Source organism: Acyrthosiphon pisum, chromosome A1 (assembly GCF_005508785.2).
Source record: "Acyrthosiphon pisum isolate AL4f chromosome A1, pea_aphid_22Mar2018_4r6ur, whole genome shotgun sequence".
NCBI classification, from domain to species: Eukaryota; Metazoa; Arthropoda; class Insecta; order Hemiptera; family Aphididae; genus Acyrthosiphon; species Acyrthosiphon pisum.
In genome coordinates this window covers 143,493,220-143,513,140 of record NC_042494.1, presented here as the reverse complement: position 1 = coordinate 143,513,140, position 19,921 = coordinate 143,493,220, and the positions used below count along the sequence as shown (strand labels likewise).

At 35.0% G+C, this 19,921-nt stretch overlaps 1 protein-coding gene across 9 annotated transcripts in view; it reads left to right on the top strand.

Annotated features, from left to right (window-relative positions):
• LOC100167267 (homeotic protein antennapedia) overlaps positions 1 to 19,921 on the top strand; it is a 217,155-nt gene that overhangs the window by 134,271 nt on the left and 62,963 nt on the right. For 2 of the 9 annotated variants that reach the window (XM_029488493.1, XM_029488498.1), the window contains exon 1: positions 17,953 to 18,287. The exons of the other annotated variants lie outside the window; for them this stretch is intronic. The gene's annotated coding sequence lies outside the window, so the exon portion shown is untranslated. Of the gene's footprint in view, positions 1 to 17,952; positions 18,288 to 19,921 lie in introns of those variants that run through there. 9 annotated transcript variants of the gene reach the window in all.

Sequence of the window (19,921 nt, the reverse complement as noted above, 5' to 3'; positions counted from 1 at the left end):
TTAAATACGTAATTTCTTACTTTAATGGATATGTTTATACTATTAATGAAAATATGTTTAATACAATAGAAGTTACAGTATTATTTTAAATACTGTATGCGTTATTAAATTTAACTTATATATTATTTAATTTAATTATTTTTTCACTAAAACTTACTACATTAATTTAAAGTTACACTATTCATTAATTTAATGAAATTACCCATCCATAAATATAACGAAAATGTATATTATTTTTAAAAGAGTAAGAATTATTTTTACTATTATTTATTAATTATTTTAAATAAAATATTGTAATAGAATTAATACGATTACATTAATTTTACGACGCTTGATATTCATTGAATTTAAACTAATATCGTAATATTAAATATATAGTATTAACTTTTATGAATTATTTATTTGATATTACAATATATGTGTGTATTTAATTTAAAGGAGTAACATTATTAAAACCAAGCTGTATTTTTCTCTGAGTGTAGTTTTACCGCAGTCGATAATGATAATATATAGGTACCTAATTGCGAGGTTTATATAATATGGCGAATCAAGTATATCATATTTTATTATTATTAATCGATGGAAATCAACTGGTTCCCGCACTAGGATGACGCTTTACGATATTATGATAATAATATATCGCTGCGAAAACCGTTAAACAATATTTATAATATAATCGTCGGAATTTATTTACGTCGTGTACATAAAGTATATTTGCCCGTGCCGCGGTATATGATATTTCAGAAGTATATTTTCTCTAATAGACTTTCTCGCGCGTATATTATTATTATAATATTATGTTTATAAGTATACATACCTGAGACCTAACCTACCTACGCACACCGACTATACCTACGATTCACGCCTGATATCGTTTTATAAACATTGTGTGTGTACGTTCCTATATACGCCGTATAATATAATAAACATTTTTATTTAGTCGATAGTGTAGTTGATCGTTTCGAGTGAAACTTGACACGGTGGCGCAATAATTGTAAACCATTATCACAACATACTATTTTACAGTCTCATACCGAATGCGCACTATATTTAAAAAAAAATTATACAATACGAGAATTCACTAATGTAGTATATTATATTATTAATATTATTAATCGATATAGTTTTACACTAATCTATTATATTAGGTATACTTATATAATGATTGTTCATAATAGTTTTGAAGATTGTATATTTCAAATAAATGTTAAGGAAAGATAAATTACTTCTTATTTTGCATATATTATATTATATTATTATATTATACGTGTGTGCGCGAAGAAAAAAAAATCGGATGCTCGTATGCGCGAAACGGGTAGTGTTGTCCATCATGGCGGAAACGGTTGTTTAAGTCTAAGACTGAAAGAAAAAAAATAAATAAAGAAAGGTGGTTGGGGTCATTTATTGCCATATTATATCGAACGGTCGACTGTAAAAAGTATATACGACTTGTATGACGTTATTTTTATGGCACTAATGAGACGCGTAGCTTACAACGTTTATTGGGTGTATAATATTATAATCGGACGGACAATATTATATTCTGTGTAATTGTCACAACGGTATGTCTTGTGCACTTTTCTGATATCGATGTTATTATTATTTATAATGATTGTTCCTAAAGTCACCAAATTAAAATACGCAGCTGTAGTGCAATAATAGCAATTTTGGTGTGGATCGCGATTGGTAGACAATATTATATTGTTTAAACTATACGCTTAGATATTTTGATACAATCCATACTTTTACTATGGTGCACGTTAAATGGTAAAATAGACGTCCGAGGAAAATTGATAATAATTAAATTATATTGTACCTTTCAGTTCGTTGTCTGTGTAGATATTCGCCGCTGGTATTGTATATAATAACATCCATATCACAAAACTGTAGGTATACAATTTAATATTCGTATCTTCAAGTAAACAGTATAGTATCATTTATGAAAATTATTATTGAACTAATAATCCAGTATTATCGATTAAAAATATTATAATTTGTATTTTAGAGTTGTATTAAAGTAATATTTAACATATTATTATGTTAAATAGTATTTTATAATATATTATATTATTATATATTATAATATCCATTAAAGTAGATAGTCAATATACGTGTCTTAATTTAAATACCTACCTACTTATATTTTCATAGAACCATTCAATAATTATTTTTTTGTACTATTTTATTGCATTACAAAAATAGAAATTTGAACATACAAAAGAAGGTAAATATTTTTCTTTGATTTTATCAATCATAAAATAACCCATTTTCATCATTTTTTTTTAGATAATGATAAATGCATTTTAGTTTTGATTTTAACTGTCATCTTAATAATATATAGGTTAGGTTATCAATATTCCACCATAATGTGTAAAATATTATTATAACCTTGATTTTTATTGTAAAGTAAACTTTTTTTTTAGGTTCATGTAATTTTGCTTAAATTTATTTTATCATGCTTATTACGTATTAAGTTAAAGAAACGGTTTGACAATGTTCCAGTTAGTTGATTAGTTAATTTCATTCTCAAGTTTATATAAAAATAATTACAAAAAAAAAATATTTATTTAAAAATTGGTCACATTTGAAAGATTTATTTTAGTAATTAGGTATACTTGTAGTTACCTCATTTTTTAATATTAAGCTATTTTATGTTTACTTTAATTTAGTTGTAAATATAATATATACCGGAAACCATATACGTAGCTTAATGTGTAGAATATACAAAATTATTCATATTAAATTATACACATGTTTAGTAATTATAATATAAACCATATTTTGGGACATGAGAAATGAATAATTACATCTCAATTGAATATTTGCGCGTAATTAAAAATATGCACAAGTGTTATACATATATAGGGATAAGAAATTATTATTTTTCGTCTCAGGTTCAGATGGTATATAGTATAATAGACAGTGTATTTATACCTACATAATAATATATATTATGCACACAATTATTATTTATGTTAATTGTTATCCAAAACAATATGCGTTTTTAATTTGTACGAGCGAATTAAAATATTTTAATACAATTGTGAACAATTAAAATATATTTAAAAATACTTGTGTTTAGATGTAGGTATTATTTACAAGTAGGTATCTAATTAAATCATAAAAAACACTAAATCATTAACTATGATTATTTAATTTCGTATACATAAACTTCCTGAACGTTTTGATGAGATATTTAATTAGCGTAAAACTTAAAATAAACTTTTTCGGTACTTATATCCATTGTAAAAATTAAAATAATATAACCCATTTAATTAGCTGTGTGGATAATTTATTATTTATGACGTCAAGGTTGAAAAGTGTACAATGTAGGCATGTGTTGGTACATTAGCATTTCGGACCAAAAAATGATTATATTGTATATCTTACGCAAAACACACACTTATAATATATAATAGGTATAATAGTATAATAACCGCCCGAAATGATACTTTTTGTATGTATAATATATTATGTTTATACATTACATTTTAATCGTATCATATTAACTCTTTATATAATATGATACTCTGACACATATTGGTATAAATAATAAATAAATGAAAAAATTATAATTGTTATATTATTTACGATGTAGATAATTTATAAAACTAAAGATCAATTTAAAGCACGTAGACTGACGCGAAAAAAAATAAAAATGCATATAATTTATAATATATAGTACTAACTACTAAGTATAACATTTACCAGTGCATATGCCTATATATATACGTACAGATGTGTGGGTACTCACTACTCGTACTATATGATATGTGAATGATCTATATACTTTGATATCGTTATAGTACTTTTATTATAATTAAATAGAAAAATTTCACGTGTTTCACGAAAGGTTCACGGCGAATGAATAATGCCGCAGTTTATTGCGTTTCTTCTTAAATCATATTATAATACGATTTAAGACTGCAGAGTATGATATTATGTTATAATAATATATATATTATATCATTATTTAACATGATGTTTTACTTCTGTACTGCACATATCGGTTATATTTAGTAGGCATATAATATTTTACTGAACTCGAGTACAAAGTGCGTTCGAGTTTCTTCGAAAGTCGTGGATATATATAATATTTTATACGATGGAATATTAATCATAAGAGTATCATTATTACGGACATATATATATGTATATTGTATGCTGTGGCCGATACATAATTTACCATATTGTAGGATAAATAATACGCACAATGAATATGCGGTGTCTTGCGATGAGACCGCAAAATCGATGTATATAATATATATATACACACACATACATGGTAATGGCTTCGAGAAAATCCTTCCACCCTCGCACCACCATCTCCCTCGTTTTCCACGCAACCGATAGTTGTAGTCTTGTCGAACCACGGCCGTTAAGCCCCGCGACGTTTGTATTTTGATCGGCAGCTCCGAAGCGCTTTAAAATTATTTTAACTACAATAACATATATATATTTTTCGTCTAGAGTGTACCTATATTTTATCCCCTCTCTCGATCTGCGCGCTGCGCCGTTTGACGTATAAATAATAATATATCATGTCTAATCACATGTCAATCCGATTAGCGCGATCCAACCGCATCGATCCCGAGATGAGCTATATATAAATTGTAGGTACAATCATGCTGAACGACGGCGTTGGTCGCGACAATATCATATGATTTAATTTAATTTTTAATTTTTTAAACTCTGCGTGATGCGATCGTTATGACTTGATATAGGTATCAATTGAAATATCGTCGAACGAATTCTTCTTAAAATTTATATTTTATGATATTATTAATTATACATTTGAACATATTTTATTAATAATAATTTAATCAGTATTTTTTATAAGGCGTTTTGAAAATCTTCAGCTGACTTGCTTCCGGGTATCCATATCGCGTATTGTGTATAGGAGAAAAAGAAAATCTTTTTTTATCGAAAAAAAAATGTTCTATGCAGGGGGAAGTTGCGTCGTCTCGCGGGGCAGCCCTTAGGCTTAATTGGATTTTCATCTGGTCCGTACCAAAGCGGTGGTCGGCCATGTTTGAGTTTTCATCTTCGTTGTGTTCGTTTTCCACTTGCGCGAACACGCGCTCGGTGACCGCGGAGAAAGCCGACGGTGGAGTGGGGTACGTTATCAACTATATATATATATTATAAGGCAGAGACATCGCTCCCCTCCGTCCGTCACATCCGCTCTACTCTCTCACACTCTTCGACGGTCTTCCACCACCGCTACCATCTCACCGTCATCCGCACCCTCGTCTACCCCGCAGGACTTTTCCGGCACCGCACCACCGTCTCCCACCGCCGGGCTCGTGGAACCCGAAACCCTGAGACCGGATCATCGATCATCCATTAGGTTGACATTCTATTGCGCGGACCGTTTATCATTCGCGCCCGTATTATCTTTGTGTCAGATTTTCGTACGCGCCACCTCCCATACCCGCTCACATCACCTCGCTGGATACCGTTTGCGCTGTTGGCCCGACAAAACCGTCGACCCGTTAACCCCTCCACAGAACCTCCCCCCAACCCTCTGCGTCACATCGAAGGATTTCAAAACCCTAAGGCAACGTATATGTATACAAATGCGTGCGTGTACATTCTTTGAACGTTCGAGAAAATTGAATAGGTTTTCCGGTAGTCGGTTTTTTCTGCTACAGCTGGAGGGAGTAATTAATTTCATTATTTTTACCCTTTCGCCGTGTAAAGTTATGCCCATTTCGCAAGGAGTAAAAAAAAAAACCGTCTGTTGCAGCACGCACGAAACGGTAGGTACTCGTATTATTTTACATTTTTGCTAAAACATCCGACGCCGAACCGCAAGCGTATACATAACTATAAGCTCGGCAGCATTATTGTTATCGACTGAGGAGGGAAAAAAATATAAGTTTCTTTTACCCGGCGATGTTTTCATCGTTACGTTTCATATATATATATAATACACATAATCCACCGGGATTATCCCTAAATAACACTCGTGCATGGATATGGATCGTCCCCGAAAATTTCTCTCTCGTTTTTCCTCGTGGACTTGTGTTTATATATATATATACATTTTACAATACACACTCCATTCGTTCGACCGTGTTTTTCTAACCCCCTGCCGGACGTCGGACCCAATCAATTGGCAGTTCAAACGCCGATTCCCGCGGGACCGTCGCTAGCTCACTCCTCCCGTCTCGTCCATCGCCGCCGAGACCTCTCTGCAGCGTATGCGTCATGTTTCCGGTACATTGGAAATCATTTTCGGAATCCGGTTAAAAATGAGTGTTATTTCGTTAAAAATAAATAAATGGGCGTTTTTTATTTGGATATTCTCGTACTCTTGCGTAGGCGAATTTATAATATAATATTAATAATATGGAATATCACCGTTCTATAAAGCAGTGTGAGTATGTATATAAATGCGACAAGTGCGAGACAGGCAGTTCGGAAAATTAAAAATTATACAATTTATATACATACCTACCTAAATACATAAAAATAATATATATATATATATATAAAAATATAATATATAAGTACTTGATAATTTATATATATTTTATATAATGAATTAATGGTAATTGATTTACGAGTTGACTTTTCGAATAATAACGAAGCGGATGACTGTTTTACGTTGACGCTATACGAGTCCTGAGAGTCGTATAAATTTTTTTTTCGCCCATGCGTCGTCGTCGTTGCCGTCACCGTCGCAGTCGTAGTCGTAGCTGTGGACCGCGGTGCGCGTATATAAATCTAAAAATACAGTGACACTTTGCGTTTATTTTGAAAACTATTCGAAATAATATAATATATAGAAACGCGCACGCATCGAGCGGGACAAAAATCATTGAGTCTGCCGCATGTGGGGTTTTTTTTATACCTGAACCCCGTATGTATTGATAATATACAGTTAGGTGCATCTTTTTGTGTATATAAATCCTATATATATATTTATAAATATAGGTAGTATATATGGACCTATACGCAATTCACGCATTGTACGCGATGTGTAGGCACTATATATTTTAGTCTCCGCAGATATTGAAAAAAGACCTCTGTTACAGTTCTTAAGAAAAAGCGATTACTATAACACTGCAGCGCAGAGTCGGACAATATAATTGTATTGTTTGCGTTATAATAATATTACAAAATATATAATTCGATCGTCCGCTCTCGTCCTAACACAATATCCTAATAATAATAAGCGACCTGCAACAGATATCTTCTATATATTATACACAATAAAAGTAAATCCCTAGAATATACACCCACACACACAACACGTATAGAATCGAAAGGACATGGCGTATGTTTGATAAAATATACGAACGTGTCCTTTATCCGTCTTGCATCATATTATGTAAGTGTATACAACATTCGTAATTTGAAAGGACCGTATCGTCTGCATATACGTGACCGCTGCGGCTTTTATTTTTGAATAAAGCAGGGCACGCAGGACCCACATCAACCGATGACAAAATTCCGGTCGCCAGTATACACGCGCGCTCAGCTACAATTATTATACAGTACCTGCAACAACAAAAACAACAACAACAACAATAACAATGATAACAATATAGATAATGCGTAGGCGGACCTTTTTCGCGGTAGGTATACCATCGGTATAATAATGCAACATAACGGTATCACACTATAAGTCTATTACAATGCGATGTACCGTCGGAGATACCATTTCTATCGGTATATTATATTATTAAATATCGATTTTTGGAAAGTGATTTCACGCATCGTATTCGCGGCAAATACTGCAAACGCGCGTATAGTCGTCGTCCTGCCGCAGCGGGCACAGAACCGTTTTCCGCTTACGTTTCAGTCCAGTACGATCTTCGCGTTCGCGTACTACTACGCATCGCCCGACCGCAAGGCGTGACCGCGCCGCGTCGTATTTATATATTTTTTATTCGGCAAACTTGTGTTCCGACAAACTTCCGAGTGCAGCAGGCGTATATGATATTATAAATTGTGAATAATATTTTATTTCTTAAGCTCTATAATATTATAGTGTATAGTGTTGTCTCCCGTTGTTTGAGCGCGAAACGAAGCGTCGTCCGTCGCGGACAACTTTACTTACTGTGTACAAATCGTTATTGGTAAGTCGCATATTGATAATATATATTGCACGTACAGTAAACTGTTCTAAATTGTGATAACTATAGAGTATAATATTATAATATTATGTTATTTGGTGGTACTTATAATATAATACGCTTATAATAGTATATTATTATCGTCGCAAAGTTTGTTATTTAAACGTAAAATTTTCTCGTGACGCGCGCGTTTGTCGAATCTGTTTTGAACTCGGTTCGCGGGAGGATTAAATCGCTTAATGAGCTCCTCGCGGCGCAGTCGCGAATGTGCGCGATCAAATCGCGCGGCGTTATGTTAAATAATAACGGGTGATAAATCATAGCGTCGCGACGATAAACCTACTGCCGTCGCGCAACTTGATAAAATATTCGTTTCGAATAAAAAATTAACCCAGAAGAATATTAATTATTAGTGGTGTGGTATTATATATTATTATTATCCTACATGTGTATATATTAATATTATATGTATGTCATACGTCGTGATGTGTTGCAGCGCGGACGACAGAATTATTTTGTCAACTCGAAATATTTCACAGTGTGACGGTGTCGTACGTATCATTATATTATTATTATTATATACACAGTATACGGTGGCGACGGCCGGTGTAGTAGCGTCCGCGATAGAAGGAAGAAGGAGGAGTAGATGCGAGTTTTTTAAAAATATTTTTTACTCTTACTAACTATACGATGAATATTACGGATGAATGCCAACGAGACGATAGCGTTAATGAATTACGTAGCGCGTTCGTCCCCCACGTCCGACACGCAACGTCACTATGCGAGCCCTCCAATGCTCTTGTGTCTCTTAAGAACACATGTTGTCTGAAAAAAAAATGAAATAAAAGGGGAACCGCGTTTGTGTCTGAAGTATGAACAGTAAATATCCGTCGTACATAAATACACGTACCTATATAATATCACGTCAAAAAATTATTCGTCTGACTGTCGGATGCGCCACGACTAACAAAATATAAATAATAATTTGGAAAATTGAACGTGTTTTAAATTGAAGCGCGGACGCGACAGAGCACAATTGAATAATTATAACATTATTGAGCGAGAACACAACGTTGAAGGTTACGAACACCAGTTTTGTAAAAGGGCCGCCATCCGTTTAGTTTGACAAATATCCATTCAAAATAGGTACCCAAAAACAAGACATAAAAAACGTAGTTACCTAAGTTTAAAACAATACAAAATACTCCACCGCTGTAACTCATTTGTCACAGTCAGTCACTGTATCTACTCGATAAATAGTATTTGACTTTTAACACAATCAACAAACAACATAATTAACAACTATAAACGGGTGTTCCTATATTATATACATCTGCAGAATTATTTTCACTGTAGATCAAACAAAATCTATACCTACCCCTTTTAGGTAACTTTTAGAGGATGACGTCTAAATAGGTGATTTATTTATGTACCTATCTATCTTAATAATTTTAATTTTAAACTTTACAATGTATTATTACTACTGTATTTTTTAAAATTTATTTATATTTTTTAACCATTCATTTAATATTGAGTAAAATTTCTAAAATCACTAAAAACTTTATTTATTCATATTCACTCATATTAAGTTTTAGTATACATATATGCACCTAAACTCATATAAAGGCATAGCATATACATATAACTTTTATAAATACAATAACCTTTCGACATATAACATAATATAATATATATATACGAATCTGGAATTTCATGGCCAAGACGCACTCACCCCTCCTAATTTACACACCATTACTTGGTGTGTCTAAAGCTTAAATCGTAAGATTATATACAATATTTATAAATGATTTTACTTCACTTTCTGTGTAAGTATATCGTAGGTATAATCTATATAATATATTGTATAGTCGCGTTGGATCGACAATAACTAGCGTGTACCTATCTGCGCAGCGCTGTATATATAGTTTATCTGGGATAGGGTCGTTTATTTCTCAGCCGATTTATACGTATATAACGAACGTCACTATATACCTACGCTAGTTTTTCATCTCGTTAAGGCCCCCCACCCTTTTCCGCACAAGCGTGCAGTAGATTCACGCACACTATCCGTTTACCCCGAGGGATGTTTTTCCCGACGGTGGAGATCCTGCAACGCCACCGCCGCCGCCACCGGTTAAAAATAATTTCCGGCGTGAGAACTTTTGCGCGCGCCGCCATAACCTTTTTATCGCAGCGACCGCGTCGGCGGCACTGAGTGGCGGGTGGACGAAACGCGCGCGTGACATTTGAGCGCGGTTGAACTTTTGCTTCGGTTTCGGGTCACCCGTCTCCGTTTTTCCACGTCTCCTCCATTACGTAAACACACATATTTATATACATATATATATGAAGAGTATATACACGTTCGCTCCGGCCGTCCGTCGTATAGTATAGTATAGTATATATATATATAGTATATACGTAATACGTATGTATTATATACGACCCTTCGTGCCAGAGAGGTCTCTTTCGTTTTATTGATTTAAAAGGTTGGTGTGGGTGTGTGTGTGTGTGTGTGTGTGTGTGTGTATTTGTGAGGGTGTAGCATATTCTCCGTGTATGTATAATGCACTCGTATATACATATATCTAGTGGCAGAAATGGGTACGACGACCGTGTTGGTGGGTGCGTGTGTGTGTGAGATGTGTATATATATGCGTGCGAGAGGACCCTGCAAAGGAAATGAATTCCTCCGACACGAGTCCTTTCCGTGTGCGCCACTGCCACCGCGTAGGATTACGTGCGTTGAAGGGGTGATCGCCGTGCGCCCTCTCTCTATGTATAATATGCATGCACACACCCACCCCCGACCTACAACCGACGACAATACTACGCGCGACGACCACCGCTGCACATACACCCTACGGAAGGACTCGCGAAGAGAGGCAACCAATGACGAGTAATGACTAGCGTACGTATAAAGGTTATCGCGCGTATTGTAATATATTATTATTTATGATAAAAATATTATATATTATTATATTTGGCCGTATGTCCGAACATCGCGAGAATACTGATATTTCCTCGCGGGGCTTGTCCACGCCAATAATTGCATTGCTATATAAGTTCGAAAACGTATTTTATCCGTGCTGCAGTTATTTAAATTGCATTTGCATTTTCAACGTATCGTAAGCGAAGCGAACTGAGTAGAAAATTCCTAATTTAGTTTACCACGTCATGTAGGTATATAACGCCTGTTCGGTCGTTTTCGAACGATTTCACGTGGGCGGAAACAAAAAAAAAACCTATTCAAATTGTTTGCGTAGTTTAGTTATTGTATTTTACACTTTAGGCATAAATACACGTTGTATGGACAGGTTAATCAACCGTCAATATATTAGAATTATATATCTCATAATAATGGAGTACTAACAATAATTACGACGATATTACCAAATTACACGTTTGCGATAAATAAAAAATCATTTGGAATAAATCAAAACCAGTTTGTTGGTCTAGTCGTGTAACGTATAGGTAATTCGAGCAAGAACTAAATTAATATCTTTTCTTCTATATTATTATTATTTTCTACTCGCGTACTGTAAATTTGCGTTTTATGGTTACGAATCGACAGAGAGTACATTAGTAAATTATTCACCCGCCGGGGCTTTCGATCAAGAACCTCTATATACTTTATAGATGACGGATGAAATATGAGCTATAAATATTTTATCGAGTTACTCTTAGTTCATATTATGTTGTGCGATCTTAAATGTTGAATCCATTATAAATTGGTTGCGTTTAGTTTGGCATGTAACTTGCATAGTTTAATAGTGTTTTAAAGTTTCAAAACTTTTATTTTAAAAATGATAATCCGCTTTTCAGAGAATAATAATAATTAGAATATATTATTATTATTTTTAACTCTTCTATAACACCCGCTACGTGTCTATTATACAACATAGGTAGGTACAGATGTCGCTAAGAATAATGTATTATTCAATACCGGGTCACATTTTTCCATTAAAAATTAATATAAAAACTTTTTTATTTGTGGTCCTTCAAAAGAGCAAAAGATTTACGATCGGGTTTTCGAGAAATTATAATTTTCTGTTGAATATTCTCGCGAGTTGCTTGGCATAGTCGCCTTCAAAAATAATACCGCTCTATATAGCGGTGAGCTCCGTGTCGTCTTTTTACACGGTTAATGGTTTGAAACTTTTCATCTCTTCCCTCTATTCATTAAACGTTATTAAAAGACAAAGTTGAACCTTTAAAGGGTAATATTTTAGAGTGTATACTGTTTTACAAAAAGGGATTTGAACGGAGAAAAAATCGTATAATACGTCACCCCCCGTGCAAAGAGACAAATTATTTGCCAGGATCTTTTTTATTTAAACTTTTTTTCGTGGACCAAAAAAAAGCCGTACATTCAACCTGCAGTGAAGGCAATGTGGAGGTAGCGGTAGTACTGACCGGAGGGGGGGTGGTGGTATCGGGGCGCTGCTGGTGGTATCGGGGCGCTGCGTAGTTTTTTCGGCGACGCAGCGCCTTGTTTTAATCTCTTACGCGCGGAAGGTCCGGGGACGGATTTTTATTTCTGGATTCTCTCGCGAGATTCCTGTACGTCCGGGCGACACCTCTAAATTTAGTTTCTCCTGAAAACCAACCAAGACTCCGAACAACTACACCAACCGAAGAGACGCGCACGCGTAAAATTATGTGTTTAGACTGAACCCGCGCGCGCGTTTCTTTTATGAAAACCGTTAAAATTAGAAACGGGGGCGACCGCAGCATTTTCGCTGCTCTGCCAAATTCGGCCAAGTCCTCGGCGTTCCTTATTAGATATGACTAGAAACTTATGAACTTATGAAAATCGATAAATCTTCCCGATAATACGGAATTTTATCGTATAATTCAAACCTGGACGTCTTCCAAGTACCTATACCTACCTATTGCAGCAACTGTCAGCTCGTTTTCGACGACACAGAAAATTTCTTTATGTACACCATGTGTATACCTTTCGATTAAAACGTCCCTGGCCGTTGTTCGCAGAGGTGGTATGACATTTTGGAAAGTTATATATTATTATTATTATTTTCCTTTTTTTTTTTTTTTATTCGCGATAGTTGGCGTATCGATCACTGGCCGACAGATTTTGGCGGGTACCCAAAAAGTTTTCGACCCTCCCCTGAAAAACGAGCACGGGGACAAGACGGTGACAACGAGCTTGGTGATTTATGGGGCACAGTCAAAGTTGCGCGCGCGTCCGTATATTTAATTTGCGCCTCCCCCTCTTTGCCGCCTACCGCACCGCAAATGACGGCGAGAGCAGCGGTGGAGGTATCTCTCTTGTCAATGTGCACTCTCTTCTCGCATATTTACGACCCCAAAGTTCCACACCCACAGTAACCCCCTCGCCACGGGTTCCCGCTATTATTAGACACCGGCGGCGGCGGCGTTATTATTATTATAATTATTAATTATAAAAGGCCAAGTTGAAAGGGTATTAGGGGAAAATAAAATTTGCTCTTTATTCAATACGTCGTATCGATTTCCCATCTGGAATATATATAAATTACAATCGTGCATTAAATTATAAACACATCGCATAAATGTCCCATATAATAAGACCACGCAGTGATATAAACAGATCAGCGCATGTATGGAAACGAAAAAAAAAACCGCGATAGGTTTAACATTATAATTTATCATCAGCCTCAAACAATAATAAAAATAATTAGTTAAACAATAAAAGTATTATCCGATTTAACACGAAACCCATATAGGTTGCGTATAAAATAGTGGTGAAATGAACGCCGCAGCAACAATATTGTATTAAAAATATTTCGTTTAAATTATGTTTACTGAACGATTCGGCGGGTGGTACAATTGCACATGGAGCGGAAAATTTCCAACTGTAAACTCAGCGTGAGATGTGATATTGTGCAATAAAATTGAACACAACAATGGCAAACGCGTGACCGCGATATCGTTACCTAAGGCGCCCGTAACTCGACGCACGGATATGTACTTCTAATATTATATTAAAATAGTTAAGGTCGAAATGAGATTTCGGACAAAATGTTATCGATAATCCTTCCAAACTCGTTCGCATAATATGGTTAACGGTCACCCGAAAACGAATTCCGCAGTTGTATATACGCGTATAGGTAGGTACATCCTTGTTTCGCGTTCTAAAATTGCATTATTTTACATAAACGAATCGAGTGATTTATCTGTATAATATATATTGTGACGTGCCCATTGTCCGCGTGCGTTCGTAGATTTGGGAAGTACGTAGGCTTCAGTTAAGTTGTATACGATGTAACTGGTGGGAAACGCTTTTATTACATAGCTTTATGTGAATAAAAAAAAACAATGACCGTATACCATCACCGGACGAGGACGACTAACTAACCGGATAAGGACCCAACTGTTGCTCGCGTCCAAATACCCGGTGTAGTGTATTATTGTATAATGCTTAATATACCAAAATATCGTCTTATCTATTTCCACTATTTTCGTCTACAATTCGTGTGCCGAATTTATGTTTGTTTTAGGGAGTTCTGAGTATTATAATATATAATATATCTGGCTAACTGACCACTCTACCTATGTAATGGTAGGATGGATATCGATTTGCACTCGGTCGTTTTTTAAAACCTTGCAGGATGCCGTGCGACTTACACACCAGTCGACTGTTGTAAGTTTTTGAGACGATAACGGACGCACCACGTATAACATTTATGTGCACGATGTACATACCAAAATAACATTGTTTTTGGCGCGCAAAAATGACCTTTTTGAATTCACGTGAACCCGCGCGCGTTTAATCCCTCGCCTCTGCTGGCGCAGCTATTTTAATTAGTCGCCGCCCGTATTCGTCGTGTGTGTTCTCAGCGCTCGCAAATAAACACACACACTCACACAGATACTGGCGCGCATAGACGTGTACAATAATAATATATTGTATAAACGCTCGGTCGATAAATTTGCGTCAACGTCCGGAGACGAAATTCGTCATGACCTAACGAGACGCGCATATGTGGAAATTTTCACTTTGATTTTGACGAGCTGCTGCTGCAGACGGCGAAAAAAATAAAATAGAAACGAAAAAATTATATAAAATTAAAATTGGCAATAGTAAATCGAGATCGTTCCCGGGCGGACACCGTTCGCACGCATTGCAGTCATATGCACGCGTATAATACAATATCATATTATTATTGTAAAATAATAATAATATTATAATACACGCGCGTGTGCGTCATATCGTATGTATATAAATTTATATATCTGTCTATCTATGTTGCAGACATCGGCGTGAAACAAAACAGCTCGATCCCATATTTTATATTGTTGAGAAAACTATATTATATTATTAAATCCATTGGCGATAGCTGCAGCACGCGTCGGATCCGACTCGAATAGTGTCAAAGTATAAAGGATTTTTTAACGCGTAATCCGCCGCTTTTATAACATAATATTATAATATTGCGTTATCGCAGTCGTCGCGTAAACCGTTGCAATAATAATATTATATCGATCTTGCAATAAAGTATATAATGGTGTATAGGTGCGAGGAAACGCGATCGAGATGATGATAATAATAATATGCATTTACCTATATTTGTTTTCTCGTTGTTAAATTACATATTTTCTAAGAAATCGAAATCAAAATACATTCACAATCGTTATCAGAACGCGATAGTATAATATAGGCACTATTATAATATCATAGTTTTTATTTATTGTAATTCTTAGAAGTGCAATATTTCTTTATATCAAATATTTTTTGCTAAAATACACATTTAAACATGTACCTATACCGCATATATCACATTGCATTGCAGCCGCTGCAGGTAATCGGGAAATCGCTTATTTACTGACTATTATTTAATCTGCAAGACTATATAGCTATTACGATCGCAATACCTGATTTAGAAGGACGAATAAAAACATTTCGAAAAAAAAATGTAAATGTATTACACTGGTATAATAATATAGAACTTATTTTTAAATTATCAAAAATATAATGTTCGTATTGTACGCAGATAGGTACATATTATATTATATTAATATAGTGCGTTACTTGTGTGCATAAAAATTGTTTTCTTCGTGTTTCTATCATCTAAATGCATATTACACTGTGGCAGTCGGATCGCGTGTTTTGTTGCAGCGCACGCAAGATTATTATATACCAGGCTACATAATACATGTTTGAACAATTGTTTTTAGTATACACACACACACATACACTCACACCTATTTCGCTATAATTGTTACTTATAATCTATTTTTTTTTTTTTAATATTAAAATTTAAAATTATTTAAAAATGTGCGATCTATATAATAATCTATATTATATAATCGTGCATTATAATCGACTTGACTAAATTGTATAATATAAGTAGTAACTATAGTTAAAATAATAATACATTTTGAAGAATTTTTTGTAATTAGATATTTTACATTTTCTATTCTGCGTGTGTATATATGAGTTTTAAGTGCGTACATTGTTTGTACGGCTGTATAATATACTAATCACCGTCGATATTATATATATTTGTCACGAGTACAATATTGTCATTCTTGAGCTGGTGTCGACTGCAACAGTATGTAATACGCACGCGTATAGGTATATATAAAATATTATGAATAATATTATTTTATATTATTCATATTACCAGCAATTTTTTTTCCTCTACATAAGTACCTATCGTAAAATTATCATAATCTTGTACCTAAAGATTGAACATTCTGATAACCATGCTATGAAATATAATATTTTAATAAACGTATCGGTTTTATATATTATGTGTTCTACTATCTGTATATTCTATATACAATAATAAAATCGTATCACATTATGTAGAAAAAAAAAATCATTATCCAATTATTATTATATAATAATATTTCAATTATTTACGTATACATTATATTATAACTTATTATATTATCGTAGGTACATATTATGTTTTTCGTTTGATGTACATTGTTTAATTCAATATAGGATGGGTCCATGCAGGACTATAAAAATGTTCAAATCGAAAACAATTTAATAGATATATGATTAATTTCAATTTGCCGTTGCCCATGTTCGAACCGTACTTTTTGTATTTCCTAGGCTGTTTAAGCGTTGGACTGCTTAGGGTTCTACTGCCCATCATGTGGGGTATAGTACCCAGGTTTATACTGTGAAAATTCCCATGCTCGTATACTGTTAAGTGGTTTGGGGGCACAACCCCTCCTCCCGGAATATTTTTCTGTATACGAGCCTGATTATAATATGCTGCAGGGAGTATCACGACCAATATTCCGGTAAACTATAAAAATATATTTTATTGTCGTCATTTCTTCGTCGAAGGCTCATGTATAATATTATATAGACGAACGAATAACCTGCGAGTTTTTACGAAAACCTGCAGTATACCTCCTCGTAGCTGTATTTCCAGTTCACATGGAAATATAACACATATCAGGTGTCGTCGAACTATATAATAAATGTTATATCAGCCTATCTCGAGTTATAACGACATCACTCATCTCAAACAGTTTTGTCGCACAATGTCAATTATTATGTAGTACGTACAATAATAACTGCACTTATGCGTATAGTCCGTTGATTCACTGTGTGTGTGTGTGTGTGTGTGTGTGTGTGTGTGTGTGTGTGTGTGTGTGCTGGAGAAGGTGGATTTCCGCGTCGTGGGGTGTGTGTGTGTGGCGGGGGTGTATGTGTGTGTCGGGGGTGTATGTGTGTGTCGGGGGTGTATGTGTGTGTCGGTTCCGCGTGTGACTCACGACGCCGCGGACGACGACGGGTTGTGACGCGGTGCGCGCTTGACGCGCCTGCGTCCCGGCGTCATGACACGCCACGCGCCGGGACGCCGCGCCGCCGGTACACGAGGGGGAAAACTCGGCGGCCGAAGCTTCGCGGCAGTGTCCCCGCCGCACGTATCCACTACGCGCATACACCGCACACTTGCCGCGCGAAACGACCGATTATCGCGCCCGTTGCCGCCCGTCATGCGGTTCTCTTCGTCGTAGTTTTTTGATTTCGTTTTTTGTTTCCGGCGTGAAGTTTTTGGGATCGTGGTCGCGAATTCGTTCTTGCGTCCGGCGTCGTTTTCCGTCTCGGGTCTGTTTTTTTTTTACGCTCTTTTTCCAACCCTCACGGACAGACTGCACACATACAGTTTTCGCCGAGTGTCCATGACCGCCATGACTCGTTTGTAGTTTAGAAAACAAAATATGAAGGTAAGTCCTAAATACGTGCAGATTACGACGCGTACAAATACATAATATATTGCTATAGGTATACCTACATTAATATAATATTGTTGTACGTGATTTATACGCGATAACGCCACTGCAGCGATGAGGGGCATGTTGGACATCCATCGATCATATAGGTGTATTTAACGTGGACTTGAAAGCTTTTGGCACTAGAATCTCGTTAGCGGGAAACATAATATATTATATACCTAGCAATCGCTCATTTTCGTTTCTTTCAGTTTTCAATTAGGTTTTGAACATGCCTGTATATACGTATTATAGGTATATATGCTGGTATATATTTTATATTTTACTTGCAGCCTTAAAACTCCGGTGTAGGCCGAGAATACCTGACCTCGGTGCATGCGTGTGATGGGGGTGGGGGGAAATATACGTTTGCTATTGTGTGGTATTGTAGAGAAAAGAAAATAAGAGTACAGGTGGACATTCTTTACGTAATTTTTTTTATATACCAATACGGTTTCTTAAAAACGCGTATACGTTGCATTTTTTTCTGGTTATTTTTTCGATAACCGTTTTTCTCATGGTCCGAATAACCCATGCGTATCGGTCATATGTTGGCCGTCTTTGTGTACAGCCCGGTTAATTCGTACATTCATCGAATTTCTAAAATTTGTCACAACACCGAAAAACTTTTTTTTTCAATGAGTATTTTTTTCTCTGATTGTGAATAAAACGAAAATTATTTTATTTTATTTTTATAACACTTTATGTTTAAATATATAAAAATGACTACTTTTTAAAATTTATTTAGACGTTTTCTAAAATTATATATAAGAAATAATAATTTATTAGATTATGATTAGCTATTTAAATATTTTGACAATATATGGTTTATTTGTTTATATTTTTTAAGTCGGTATATTTTTGTGCTCGAATTAATGTAAATATGTTTAAAATGAGGATTTTTGATTTCCTGATTATTCAGGGGAAGCCTCAGAAGAAAAAACAGATGGAATTCAAAAAGTGTATTATTATTTATACTCCGTATAAATGCGTTTAAAATATTTGTACCCGGCGTTCGAATATTTTGACAGTGTGTATTTGACCATAGACCGCAATTTGCTAGGGTTTAATGTTATTTTGTAAAATTAACGCACCCTTCAGTATTTTTTTTATCCGGGTCCCTTATTTATATATAAAAAAAAATGTTAATGTTTTGACGTCCCTTTATCGGAACACGCCGAAACGTCAGCCTCACAAACAACCGGAACGATACAAATGACTTGGCAATATATAAATGTGCGTTTTTTTTTTTGCTTCTCTTTTCGCGAACCAATAGACATGTGGCTCTCCTCGATTGCAGCATCAGTGTACCCACCTACCGTCGTTGGCGGATGGAAAAAATCGTAGCGATCAATTGTGTCACAATATTTTATATATACTCTAAAAAATAATATTTAAAAAAAAAAAGCAACACGTAGCCCACAGAAGTTTTTAATTGTAATTTAAACGTCAATCGCGTCGTCTTCCAAACGAGACACGAAAATCCGCACTAGCGTTTGTTGTACAGCAGCTAGGGTGCTTATACTGCTTTCTCTCTTTTTTCGGCTTATTTAAACCGACGGCGATTTATGGGCAACGGTATTAAATCT